Source organism: Lithobates pipiens, unplaced genomic scaffold (assembly GCF_037356315.1).
Source record: "Lithobates pipiens isolate NorthernLeopardFrog02 unplaced genomic scaffold, aLitPip1_a1.2 Scaffold_19, whole genome shotgun sequence".
Taxonomy (NCBI): Eukaryota; Metazoa; Chordata; class Amphibia; order Anura; family Ranidae; genus Lithobates; species Lithobates pipiens.
The window spans coordinates 562,385,728-562,398,748 of NW_027507764.1; the positions used below are offsets into that span (position 1 = coordinate 562,385,728).

Below are 13,021 nucleotides of genomic sequence, written 5' to 3' on the forward strand. Positions count from 1 at the left end.
TTATTTTCTGATTTTTTAATTTTGAATTACTGATTTTCCGAATTTTCAGATTTTTGAATTTCTGAATTACTGGATTTTAGAATTTCAGAATTTTCAAATTTACGAATTTACGAATTTTCTAGTTTACAAACTGATGAATTTTTTGAATATTCCGAAAAAAAACATTGTTGAACGCGTTTTCATTCATTCAGATATTTCCGAGTAAATAAATTTGTTGAAATTCGTTAAAAAACAAATTCCGTACGAAACAAATTGCACGTGTCTACTCACGTTAAGAAAGGAACCGAGGAATGACAGACTGACAGAGATTGTGTTTTTATAAATGTTACTTTTTTAACTTTTGCGACATTGATTTACCATTTCATTTTTCGATATGTTCAAGGTTTCAAAACGTTAGCAATTTTAAATATTTTTCTAAACCCCCACGGCACAACTGCAAATCTCTAGTGTGCAGCGGAACTTAAATTGAGAATCACTGATCTACCCTGTAAGCCCTTGTACACACGGTCGGACATTACGACAACAAAATCCGTCAGATTTTGTCCGACGGTTTTTGTCCGAAACTGGTGTTGCATACACACGGTTGGACAAAGTTGTCAGAAAATCTGATCGTTCATAACGTGATGACGTTATTTCGTTATGACGGGACCACGTTCAGGCTAGTAGCCAATAGCTTTGGTCTAGGGATTTGATCTGAGCATGCGTGGCACTTTGTCCGATCGGAATTCTCTACAAACAATCAGACAAAGTCCGATCGGATCATGTTGTCGGAAAATTTTATAGCCCTGCTCTAAAACTTTGTCGGTCGGATATTCCGACGGAAACAGTCCGATGGAGCCCATACACGGTCGGATTATCCGACAACGCGGTCCGATCGGACATTTTCCAACCGTGTGTACAAGGGCTTAGAGGAAATATGTCTGTACTTATACTAAAGCAGCTCCAGTAGGTCACAAGATCTCTTCAATCCTGGCTTCAGTGTAGAGGAGAGGCAGTGACAACGGCTGCAGAGCCTGCACGATGAAGTCACTCATATCCGTTGTCACTGTCTCTCCTCTACACTGAAGCCGGCACTGGGAGCTGATCATGTGACCAGAGCGGCTTCAGAATAGGCAAGTATAGACCTCTTTTCTTTTACAGGGTGGATAGAATAGTCTAAGAATGGGGATGGGAGTAAATTTTACTTTAGTTAGAATTTGGATGGAATTCCGTTTTAATACTATTTTAAAGCAGATCTTCACCCATATGTACAACTTATGCTGATCATAATGCCCCACTGCAATGCAATAATAACTGGATTTTATCAATATTTTATACTATTTCTAAGTACCTTTTTTTCTTAAAATGTTTGTTACTTGCAGTCCCGACCACCTAGCCCAGGGGTAGGCTTATATACATATACCAACCTACCATCATCTTGGGTCATCTACATACACCAACCTACCATCATCTAGGCCAGGGTTAGGCAACCTCTGCCCTCCAGCTGTTTTGAAACATTGCAATGACAATCACATGCATTACTCCTGGAGGCAGAGGTATGATGTGATTTTTAGTTTCACCACAGCTGGAGGGCTGAGGTTGCCTACCTCTGATCTAGGCTGCTATGTCATTAGGCGGTCCCCTGGACTCCTGGGATATCGCTGTCATCTATCCCAGGAGTCTTCAGGTAGCCTAATCATCTAATCTTGCGATATTTCCAGACACAGTGTGCCACCTGGCAATGATACTATTGCACATGCGCGAGAACCAGAGGCGCATGCTGGGTAGCTAGCTGCACTAGATCCCGGGACTCACTGGCACAGGCTTCAGATGCCCACAACCAAGAAAAGAGAAGATTTGGCAAGTAAGGGCCACAATTAGAGTACTAACCATTTCCAAAGTAAATAGAGTGATGTTTAAGGATCACGGGGATGTCTTTATTGAATTTTTGCGTAGCAGATCGTAGCACCTTTTTCATTAATTCTATACAAAACTGTCATAGTGCTGTGTTAACCCTGGGATTTTTTTTTTTTGTAAATTTCAGTTTTACATAAAAAAATAAAGCAATAAAGGAATAAATAATAATAACAATACTGCTACTAACAAAAATAAAAGAATAAATAATAATAACCTGTATTGTATTGTAACTGTACTGTCTGCCCTAACATTGTAAAGTGCTGCACAAACTGTTGGCCCTATATAAATCCTGTATAATAATAATAATAAAGAAATAAAAGAATATATAATAATAATAATTATAATAATAAACTAAAAGAATAAAAAAATAAAAAAAATAAGCACAGAATTAATGGATCGAAGGGTAAACAAATAGTAGTACACACCAATGATGAAGGAAAACATCTGAACCATTACAAACAGGCTCTGAAGTATCAAATAACGATAACTTCAGCATTCCTTTAAGACGTTCTCCTCTAGTAAAGACATTCTATTTAGCTTGAGTCAGCAGATTTGGTGGCAGAGATCTTCCCTGTCCTAGACATGATACCTGAGGATATAAAACCCAATCACTAGAGGAAGGTCAGGTTATGACGGCTGGATGTCTCTACGCCTTGCCTGAAAGAGGACATAATGCAATTTTCCCTGTTTATAAATGAATTTGTGGCCGCACAAAAATAGAGTATGCTTAGAGGCTTTAATACAGTGGAAAATAAAGTCTGAAGGTCATGTAGAAGGCAGTCACAATTAATAACATACTAATAGAAAATGAATGTGTCAGGGATTAGGTTTGAGTTTTTGGTTTGACCGAGATCAGAGGATGGTGGAATAATAAGAGATAATCTCTTTGTTTTAATTACAATTTAAAAAATTAGAGTGGTACTAAGTACTAGGTGGTTTTTACCCTAATGCATTCTCTGGATCTCCGGACCTTTCTAAACTTTTTTTTTTACCCCAGGGGAACCCTTGAAATAATGTATTAGATCTGGGGGAACCCCTACACAAACTAATTTATTAGTGGTCGGTGGGAACAATGCCCCCCCCCCCTTAAAATGGTTGTCAGAATGCCCCCCTTACAGACAGTTAAAAAGATCCTTGGTGTCATGGTAGTGGTTTTGCCAAGTGGCACCAGACCTGGAATTACACACCGTCAGGTGAAAAGTCAACCCGCAACAGCTCTAGGAACCCCTAGCAATCTCTGGAGAGACCCTAGGATTCCATGGAACCTTGGTTGAAAATGGCTGCTCTGGATTAAGGTAAAAAATGCCCTTGCTATGTCCTGTCCCCAAACACTTATCTGCAGTCCCTTTGCACTGCCATCAGTTCTGGGACAATCTGCTGGACTTCTGGGTTGTAGAGCAGGGTACTGAGGGCAACGTAGCAATGGGCTCCTACTGCTACTGTATAAGTCAAATTGCTAGAAGGAGAAATGAGCAGTGGTGTGGCTTGCTGGGTGCTGTGTGTGTCTATGGACACACACAGCTTGGTCCAGGTGCCAGATGGGAGCGCACGGGGCTTGGGTGGCTACTTCTGCGAGGTCAGAATGCAACCCTTACAGACAGCTAAAAAGATCATTGGTGTCATGGTGTTGGCTCTGTCAGAGCCAACATGGGCGAGTTCCAAGGCCAAAGCCACTGCTGACCAAAAAGAACACAAAGGCTTCTCTCACATTTATCAAAAAACATCTTGATTATCCCCAAGACTTTTGGGCCAATATTCTGTGGACTGATGAGACAAAAGTTGAACTTTTTGGAAGGCGTGCGTCCTGTTACATCTGCCATAAAACGAATACAGCATTTCATAAAAAGAATACCATACCAACAGTCAGACATGGTGGTGGTAGTGTGATGTCTGGGGCTGCTTTGCAGCTTCAGGACCTGGACGACTTGCCATCGTTGATGGAACCATGAATTCTGCTCTCTACTAGAAAATCCTGAAGGAGAATGTATGGCCAGCAGTTCCTGACCGCAAGCCTACTTGGGATATCCAGCAGGACAATGATCTAAAACACACCAGCAGGCCCACCTCTGAATGGCTAAAATAAAAAACAAAATTAAGGTTTTGGAGTGGCCTAGTTAAAGTCTGGGATTAAATCTGATTGAGATGATGTATCATGACCTTTTACAGGCCGTTCATGCTGAAAAACCCTTCAATGTGGCTGAATAAAAACAATTCCGCAGAGAGTGCACCAAAATTCCTCCACAGCGATGTGAAAGACTTCTTGCCAGTCTTCCCAAGTGCTTGATTGCAGTTGTTGCCGCCAAGGGTGGCACAACCAGTTATTAGGTTTAGGGGGCAATTACTTTTTCACATATAGCCAGGAAGGTTTGGACAGCTTTTTTCCTTAATTAAACTATCATTTAAAAACTGCATTTTGTATTTACTCGGATTATCTTTGTGTCATATTAACATTTATTTAATGATCTGAATCATTTAAATGTGACAAATATACAAAGAAATAAAAAAATCATGAAGAGGGCAAATACTTTTTCACAGCACTGTATATACAGTGGGTTAAACAAGTATTTGATACACTGCCGATTTTGCAGGTTTTCCTACTTACAAAGCATGTAGAGGTCTGTAATTTTTATCATAGGTACTCTTCAACTGTGAGATGCCCTTGTACACACTGTTGGACATTCCGACAACCAAATCCGTCGGATTTTTCCGACGGATTTTGTCTGAAACTGTTGCATACACACGGTCGGACAAAGTTGTCGGAAAATCCGATCGTTCAGAACGTGATGACGTTATTTTGTTACGATGGGACTACCTTCACGCTAGTAGCCAATAGCTTTGGTGTAGGAATTTGATCTGAGCATGCGTGGCACTTTGTCTGATCGGAATTCTCTACACTCTTCTCCAATTCTGGCTCTCACACACCTGTTATTTTTTCTTTAAGAAGCCCTCCAGTTCTCCACTTAGTACCTGTATTAACTGCACCTGTTTGAACTTGTTACCTGTATAAAAGACACCTGTGCACACTCAATCAAACAGACTCCAACCTCTCCACCATGGCCAAGACCAGAGAGCTACGTAAGGACATCAGGGATAAACTGTAGACCTGCACAAGACTGGGATGGGCTACAGGACAATAGGCAAGCAGCTTGGTGAGAAGGCAACCACTGTTGGTGCAATTATTAGGCAATGGAAGAAGTTCAAGATGACGGTCAATCTCCCTCGGTCTGGGGCTCCATGCAAGATCTCACCTTGTGGGGCATCAATGATCATGAGGAAGGTGAGGGATCAGCCCAGAACTACACGGCAAGATCTAGTCAATGACTCGAAGAGAGCTGGTCTCAAAGAAAACCATTAGTAACAAAATACGTCGTCGTTGATTAAAATCCTGCAGTGCAGGCAAGGTCCCCCTGCTCAAGCCAGTGCATGTCCAGGCTCATCTGAAGTTTGCCAATGACCATCTGGAATGATCCAGAGGAGGAATGGGAGATGGTCATGTGGTCTGATGAGACAAAAATAGATCTTATTGGTCTAAACTCCACTCGCTGTGTTTGGAGGAAGAAGAAGGATGAGTACAACCCCAAGAACACCATCCCAACCGTGAAGCATGGAGGTGGAAAATCATTCTTTGGGGCTGCTTTTCTGCAAAAGGGACAGGGTGACTGCACCGTATTGAGGGGAGGATGGATGGGGCCATGTATCAAGAGATCTTGGCCAAGGACCTCTTTCCCTCAGTAAGAGCATTGAAGATGGGTCGTTGCTGGGTCTTCCAGCATAACAACAACCCGAAACACTCAGCCAGGGCAATTAAGTAGTGGCTCCGTAAGAAGCATCTCAAGGTCCTGGAGTGGCCTAACCAGTCTCCAGACCAAAACCCAATATAAAATCTTTGGAGGGAGTTGAAAGTCTGTATTGCCCAGCGACAGCCCCGAAACCTGAAGGATCTGGAAAAGGTCTGTATGGAGGAGTGCACCAAAATCCCTGCTGCAGTGTGTGCAAACCTGGTCAAGAACTACAGGAAACGTATGGTCTCTGTAATTGCAAACAAAGGTTTCTGTGCCAAATATTAAGTTCTGCTTTTCTGATGTATCAAATATTTAGGTCATGCAATAAAATGCTAATTAATTACTTAATCATACAATGTGATTTTATGGATTTTTGTTTTAGATTCCGTCTCTGAAGAATACCTATGATAAAAATAGCAGACCTCTACATGCTTTGTAAGTAGGAAAACAAGCAAAATCTGCAGCGTATCAAATATTTGTTCTCCCCACTGTGTGTGTGTATATATATATATATATATATATATATATATATATATATATATATATATATTTTTTTTTTTTTTAGGAAAAAAAACACCAAATGGGAGAAGATAAAAAAAAAAAAGCTCCATGTTTCCCAAGTCTTGTGACATGTCATGGTTGGGTGGTGAGATCCCAGGAGAAGAATAGAAGAAGAATAGGTGCTCCACCATGCATTTCTAAGTGCCTCTCCTCATGTGTGTACAGGTAATTGTGTTACTGCATGCTCCCCCTTGTATTGTATGACAGTCTCCTGTTACAGCAATTTGTCTGCAATGACAGACGGCCGGGAATTCATTTATATCCACAATGTGAAAGACAAAGAAACCCGCCTTCTGTGAGTTCACATTGATGATATCATTCAGTAAAATAATTTATATAAAGGACACATTAATGTGGCTCTGTAATCATGAACACTCTATGGGGGTTATTTACTAAAGGAAAATCCACTTTGCACTGCAAGTCCACTTGGAAGTAAAGTCGCTGTAGATCCGAGGGGGACATACAAGGAAAATAAAAAACAGAATTTTAGCTTGCACATGATTGGATGATAAAATCAGCAGAGCTTCCCCTCATTTCAGATCTACCCCTTAGATTTAGAGCGACTGCACTTCCAAGTGCACTTGCAGTGCAAAGTGAATTTGCCTTTCGTAAATAACCCCCTATGTGTATTTTTTTATAAATGCGAGCAGTTTGATATCAGTCACTTTAAAGCAGAATTAGACTGGGAGAGGGAGAAGCAACCCAAGGAGCCAGTCAAGTCTATCTATAGCGTGATCTATATCTATCTCTACCTATCTATCATCGTATATTTATCTATCCAGCTATCTATCTATCTTTATATCTATAATCTATCCATCTATCAACCTTTTTTAATATCTATCTATATATATATATATATATATATATATATATATATACATACAGTATCTCGCGTACACACGATCAGGGGATGCTGGGACTGTGACATCATAAGGGGTGGGGTCACTATGTGACATCGCCCGGTGACCCCCCCCCCCCCATTATGCCTATATAAGTCGCCGCACAACGCGTCCCTGGCATTAAGGGCAGAGAGAGCGTTGTGTCAACATCGGAAGAAGAGAAGAAGAAGGCGACAGCGACAAGACCGGGCCAACGCTAGTAAAAGAGCTGCAAGAAGAAAGCGGAGGCCCGGCAGAAGAAGTGAAGAGCGGGACAAGACACCCGAAGGCAGAAGAAAAAGTCGGAAGAAGACCCCTGGACGGCGGCGACGACGAAGAAGAAAGCCGGGCTCCTCCGCTAGTAAAAGAGCTAGCGGTAAAAGAGCAGAAGATAGTGGAGGAGCCCGGCGAGAAGACCCCCGAAGTCTGAAGAAGAACCCCAGAGCTGTCCAATAAAGTACTTTAAAAACCTGTGTTGTGTTTTTTTTTATTAACACTTTTTTTCCCTCAGGTGAATGGGTAGGGGTACCATGTACCCCATACTCATTCACATAGGGTGGGGGGCCGGGATATGGGGGCCCCCTTATTAAAAGGGGCTCCCGGATTCCAACAAGCCCCCCGCCTGCAGACCCCGACAACCAACGGCCAAGGTTGTCAGGAGGGCACGCGGCCTGGTATGGTTCAGGAGGGGGGGTGCCTGCTCGTCCCCACCCCCTTTCCTGACCGGCCGGGCTGCATGCTCAGATAAGGGTCTGGTATGGACTTTGGGGGGACCCCCATGCCATTTTTTTGGCGTAGGGGTTCCCCTTTAAATCCATACCAGGCGACGGGGCTAGCGAGGTGTCAGTCTCGCCGTTAGAGGCAGCGACATTGACTTCCTTCGCTAGTCCCGGCTACCTGGAGCTACGTTCAAAATGAATGGATTTTTCTCCATGTGTGGGCAAGTCCGTTCATTTCGACCTCCTCTGCAAAGTCCGGCGGGTTGTCCGCCGGATAATCGTGTGTACACGGCATTACAGTGTAAATGTGTTCTTTTCCTCAAAATAACTCAACACACAGCCATTAATGTCTAAACCGCTGGCAACAAAAGTGAGTACACCCCTAAGTGAAAATGTCCAAATTGGGCCCAAAGTGACAATATTTTGTGAGGCCACCATTATTTTCCAGCACTGCCTTAACCTTCTTGGGCATGGAGATCACCAGAGCTTCACAGGTTGCCTCTGGAGTCCTCTTCCACTCCTCCATGACGACATCACGGAGCTGGTGGATGTTAGAGATCTTGCGCTCCTCAACCTTCCATTTGAGTATGTCCCACAGATGCTCAATAGGGTTTAGGCCTGGAGACATGCTTGGCCAGTCCGTCATCTTTACCCTCAGCTTCTTTAGCAAAGCAGTGGTCGTCTTGGAGGTGTGTTTGGGTCGTTTTCAAGTTGGAATACTGCCCTGCGGCCCAGTCTCTGAAGGGAGGGGATCATGCTCTGCTTCAGTATGTCACAGTACATGTTGGCATTCATGGTTCCTCAATGAACTGTAGCTCCCCAGTGGCGGCAGCACTCATGCAGCCCCAGACCATGACACTCCCACCACCGTGCTTGACTGTAGGCAAGACACACTTGTCTTTGTACTCCTCCCCTGGTTGTCGCCACACACGCTTGACACCATCTGAACAAAATAAGTTTATCTTGGTCTGATCAGACCACAGGACATGGTTCCAGTAATCCCTGTCTTTAGTCTGCTTGTCTTCATTACTTCACTACTTTACATTGTAGCAAAGTCTAATTTCCTCAATGTTGTCACATGAAAATATATAGTAAAATATTTACAAAAATGTGAGGGGTGTATCCACTGTATCTATCTATCTATCTATCTATCTATCTATCTATCTATCTATCTATCTATTAGATAGATAGATAGATAGATAGATAGATAGATAGATAGATAGATAGACAGACAGACAGACAGACAGACAGACAGACAGACAGACAGACAGACAGACAGACAGACAGACAGACATATACAAATGTACGACTAGATAGATAATTTGGAAGTCCCCTTTAACTACTTTTTCTGGCACTTTTTGTTTACAAGTTTAAATTATTATTTCTCACGCTCTAACGTTTGCGGCGATATGTGTGATGCAAATACCATTTACATATGCGTGACTTACGTATATGTTCGCTTGTGCACGAGAGCACCGAGGAATGGGGGTGCTTTAAAAAATAATAATTTTTTTTTTTTTTTTTTTTACATTGTCCCTTTAGTTTGATTCATTTTTTGATCACTTTTATTTCTTTTACAAGGAAGGTAAACATCACTTGTAATAAAATTAAAAAGTCCTCTTTATGGGAAGATCTGGGGTCAAAAAAAAACCAGATCTCTCCTTTACCTTTAAAAACAAAAGATCAACAAAAAATAATAATAATAAATTTTTTTTTGATCTTCGGCTTTAAAAAAAAATGTTTTACTTCCAGCCTGGATCAGAAGTGCCGTCTATCTATCTGGTCCTCCAAGGCCATAGGTCTAAGGCCATAGAGAATCTGCTCTTTGATCACCTCTGGAACTAGCCAGCCGCTCCGTTGGACCGCAAAACGATAACCAACGGTGAGCGGTAGGAGGGGGAGGCATCTCCTCCCATCGCTTTCATGAGAAAGCCAGCCGCTGGCTGTAAAAAACAAAATTGTGAATGATATGGGGTACATAGCACCCATACACATTCACCAAAACATGTCAAATGTGAAAAAATCACGTCAATACCGGGCACTTTCATCCCCTTCCTGCCCAGGTGAATTTTCAGCTTTCAGCGCTGTCACACTTTGAATGACAAACGTGCAATCATGCCACACTGTACCCAAATAAAATTTTTATCATTTTTTTCACACAAATAGAGATTTCTTTTGGTGGTATTTAATCACAACTGGGTTTTTTATTTTTTTGCTGAACCAATTAAAAAAAGACCATATTTTTTTTAACGTTTTTCTTTGTTTCTGTTAATTTCTATTGTAAATAAGTAATTTTTCTCCTTCACAGATGGGCGCTGATGAGGTGACACTGATGGGCACTGCTGATGAGGCACTAATATGCAGCACTGGTGAGCACTGATAGGTGGCACTGATGGACACTGTTAGGTGACACTGATGGGCACTGGTATGCGGCAATGATGGGCACTGATGGGGAGTACTAATGGGCACTAATAGATGGCACTGATAGGTAGCAGTGATGAGGTACTGACAGGCATTACTGATGGGCACTAATTGCCATCGCTGGTGGTCACTGATTGGCATCCCTAAAATGGGCACTGATTGCCCTCCCTGGTGGTCATGCGTTGGCATACCTGGTGGGCATGTGTTGGCATATCTAGTGGGCATGGGTTGCCATCCTTGGTGGGCATGGATTGGCACTCTGTTGGCATCCCTGAAGGGCCTGCACTGATAATCGATGGGCTGATTATCAGCACAGACCCCTCTTTTAGGAGAGCTGCTGATCGTCTCTCCTCTACTAAAGCTTTGTCAGCGGAAACAGAGAAAAAGCCGATGAACGGCACTTCCAGATTACCATGTGATCAGCTATGATTGGACACAGCTGATCACATGGTAAAGAGCCTACGTAATAGGCTCTTTACCAGGATTGTAGATGTGTTGTGTCACAGCGACACACCACACTACCGATCGCCCCAATGCGTGCCCTCGGCTTATCCTGCTGGACGTCATATGACGCTCAGTCACAATAACTGATCTCCGCTGCAGCCATCATTTTACAATACAGCCAGCGAGAAGTGGTTAAAAAAAAATAAAAAAGTCTCCCAATGTACATCTATTGTCATCCACGTCGTCCAGCAATGTAGATCCACATCAATCTCGATAAACGACCGAAGACTTGCACAGAAAAAAAATAAAACCCGCTGCTCACCGCCATTTGTCAGCTCCCGTCATTTGGCGGGTCGAATGACAACTCCGCCCCCCCCCCCGCCACTAAAGTATACAAATATGTATTTTTTTGAGGGTTTAGCTGCAGTATGTTTGTTGCCTGAAAAGTTTCTATTACCTGACAAATTTCTAAATTAATATCATTTATAAAGTAGCAAGAATTAATAACAAACTGAAAAGTTAGTACTCAGAGAATACTTATAATTATTATTATTATTCACTAATAAATAGTGAATAAAGCAATCAAATAAAGCAATATAAGTGCAAAAAGTGCAAATATGTAACATTCAGCATTTACAATACTGAAGATTTCTATATTTCTATAATAATATATTAATAGTTATTAATATATTATATTTTAATATTAAATTAGTAATTAATAGCTTGATAATAATGAATTAAAAATTATATTTTTCAGCAATCCCTTCAGTCTTATGCCCTGTAAATGCGGTCGGAATTTCTGACGGAAAATGTGTGATCGGATCGTGTTGTCGGAAAATCCGATCGTGTGTGGGCTCCATTGGACCTTTTCTGTCGGAATTTCCGACACACAAAGTTTGGGAGCTGGATCTAACATTTTCCCATAACAAAATCCGATCGTTTAAATTCTGATCGTGTGTAGACAATTCTGACGAAGTGCCACGCATGCTCACAATAAATTACGAGACGAAAGCTATTGGCTACTGGCCCGTTTATAGTCCCGTCGTACGTGTTCTACGTCACCGCGTTCAGAACGATCGGATTTTCCGACAACTTTGTGCGACCGTGTGTATGCAAGACAAGTTTGGGCCAAAATATGTCGGAAAACATCAGACGGAAAGTCCGTTGTACAGGCTCCTTCCCTGTACTGAAATGGCTTGCTCTGATTTCACCACACACTGTGAGTTTATCACCCCTCCACGGTCCCCCCCCCACACTCAGCCCTCCACTGTCTCCCCGCACCTCAGTCCTGATTGGCCTGGAGTGGAAGCCAGAACACAATAGAGAATATTGATTCCCAGTGCTCTGCACCCCGAGCCCAGCCCGTTTCAAGCCAATTTGAGCCTCAGGCTCTAATCATGTGGATTGAAAAAAAAAAACTCATAGAGTCCGGCTTCACCGCATGCACACTAGGGGGGCACACCTGCACCCCTTATGGACCATCTGCTCCTGGCCGGCACGCAAATACAGCAGGTTCCTTCAGACAGACATTCACTCTTCAGACATTTCGCATAACTCCTCCCAAGAACGAGCTCACCGGGGCTGAGGGTTCCCAAAGTGGTTGTAATGGCTATGGCGCCATTCACACCTGGGCATTCTAGATCGCGGGCGGAATCGCCGTGACTCTGCCCCCAGAATGCTACCAGAATGTGGTGAAACATGGGACATGTTTGCGATGCCATTATTTCTTAATGGCACCCCCCCCAACGCAGTGCAATCTTGCCGCGATTGCCGAACGACAGATCGCGGTGCAATCACAGAAAAAAAACGCTACCACAAAAGTTCTTGGCTCTGTGCCAAGATTTGGTACATGACAGGGCGGACTGACAACTCATGGGGCCCCGGGCAATAGGAGATTATGGGGTCCCCAGGCAATCAGAGATTATGGGGCCAAATAGTATACACACGCACAGTATACAATCACACAGTATACACATACATGTACACACAGTATACATAGACATGTTTCTATTGGCTGAGAAGGTACTGGAGAGTTGGGGCAGCTATAATCTCAGGATTTTTAGACCAAAAGGATGTTGGTAAGGGACATTTCAGAGACAGATGTAAAAAAACACAGATTTTTACATACTGTCCCTGGTTTTAGTGAGGCTGGCAACCCTGATGGGGCCCTCTAGTGGCCTGGGGCCCTCTGGCAGTGCCCGAGTGGCCGAATGGTCAGTCCGCCCCTGGTACATGAGATTCTTTTTGAACATTAATAATAATAATAATAATAATAATAATAATAAAAATTGATTAAATCTCATCTTTATGGTACCTATAT

At 42.7% G+C, this 13,021-nt stretch overlaps 1 protein-coding gene across 2 annotated transcripts in view; it reads right to left on the reverse strand.

Annotated features, from left to right (window-relative positions):
• The window catches only part of ADCY8 (adenylate cyclase 8), a 437,831-nt gene that overhangs the window by 224,116 nt on the left and 200,694 nt on the right, over nucleotides 1-13,021 (reverse strand). The gene's annotated exons all lie outside the window — the stretch shown is intronic.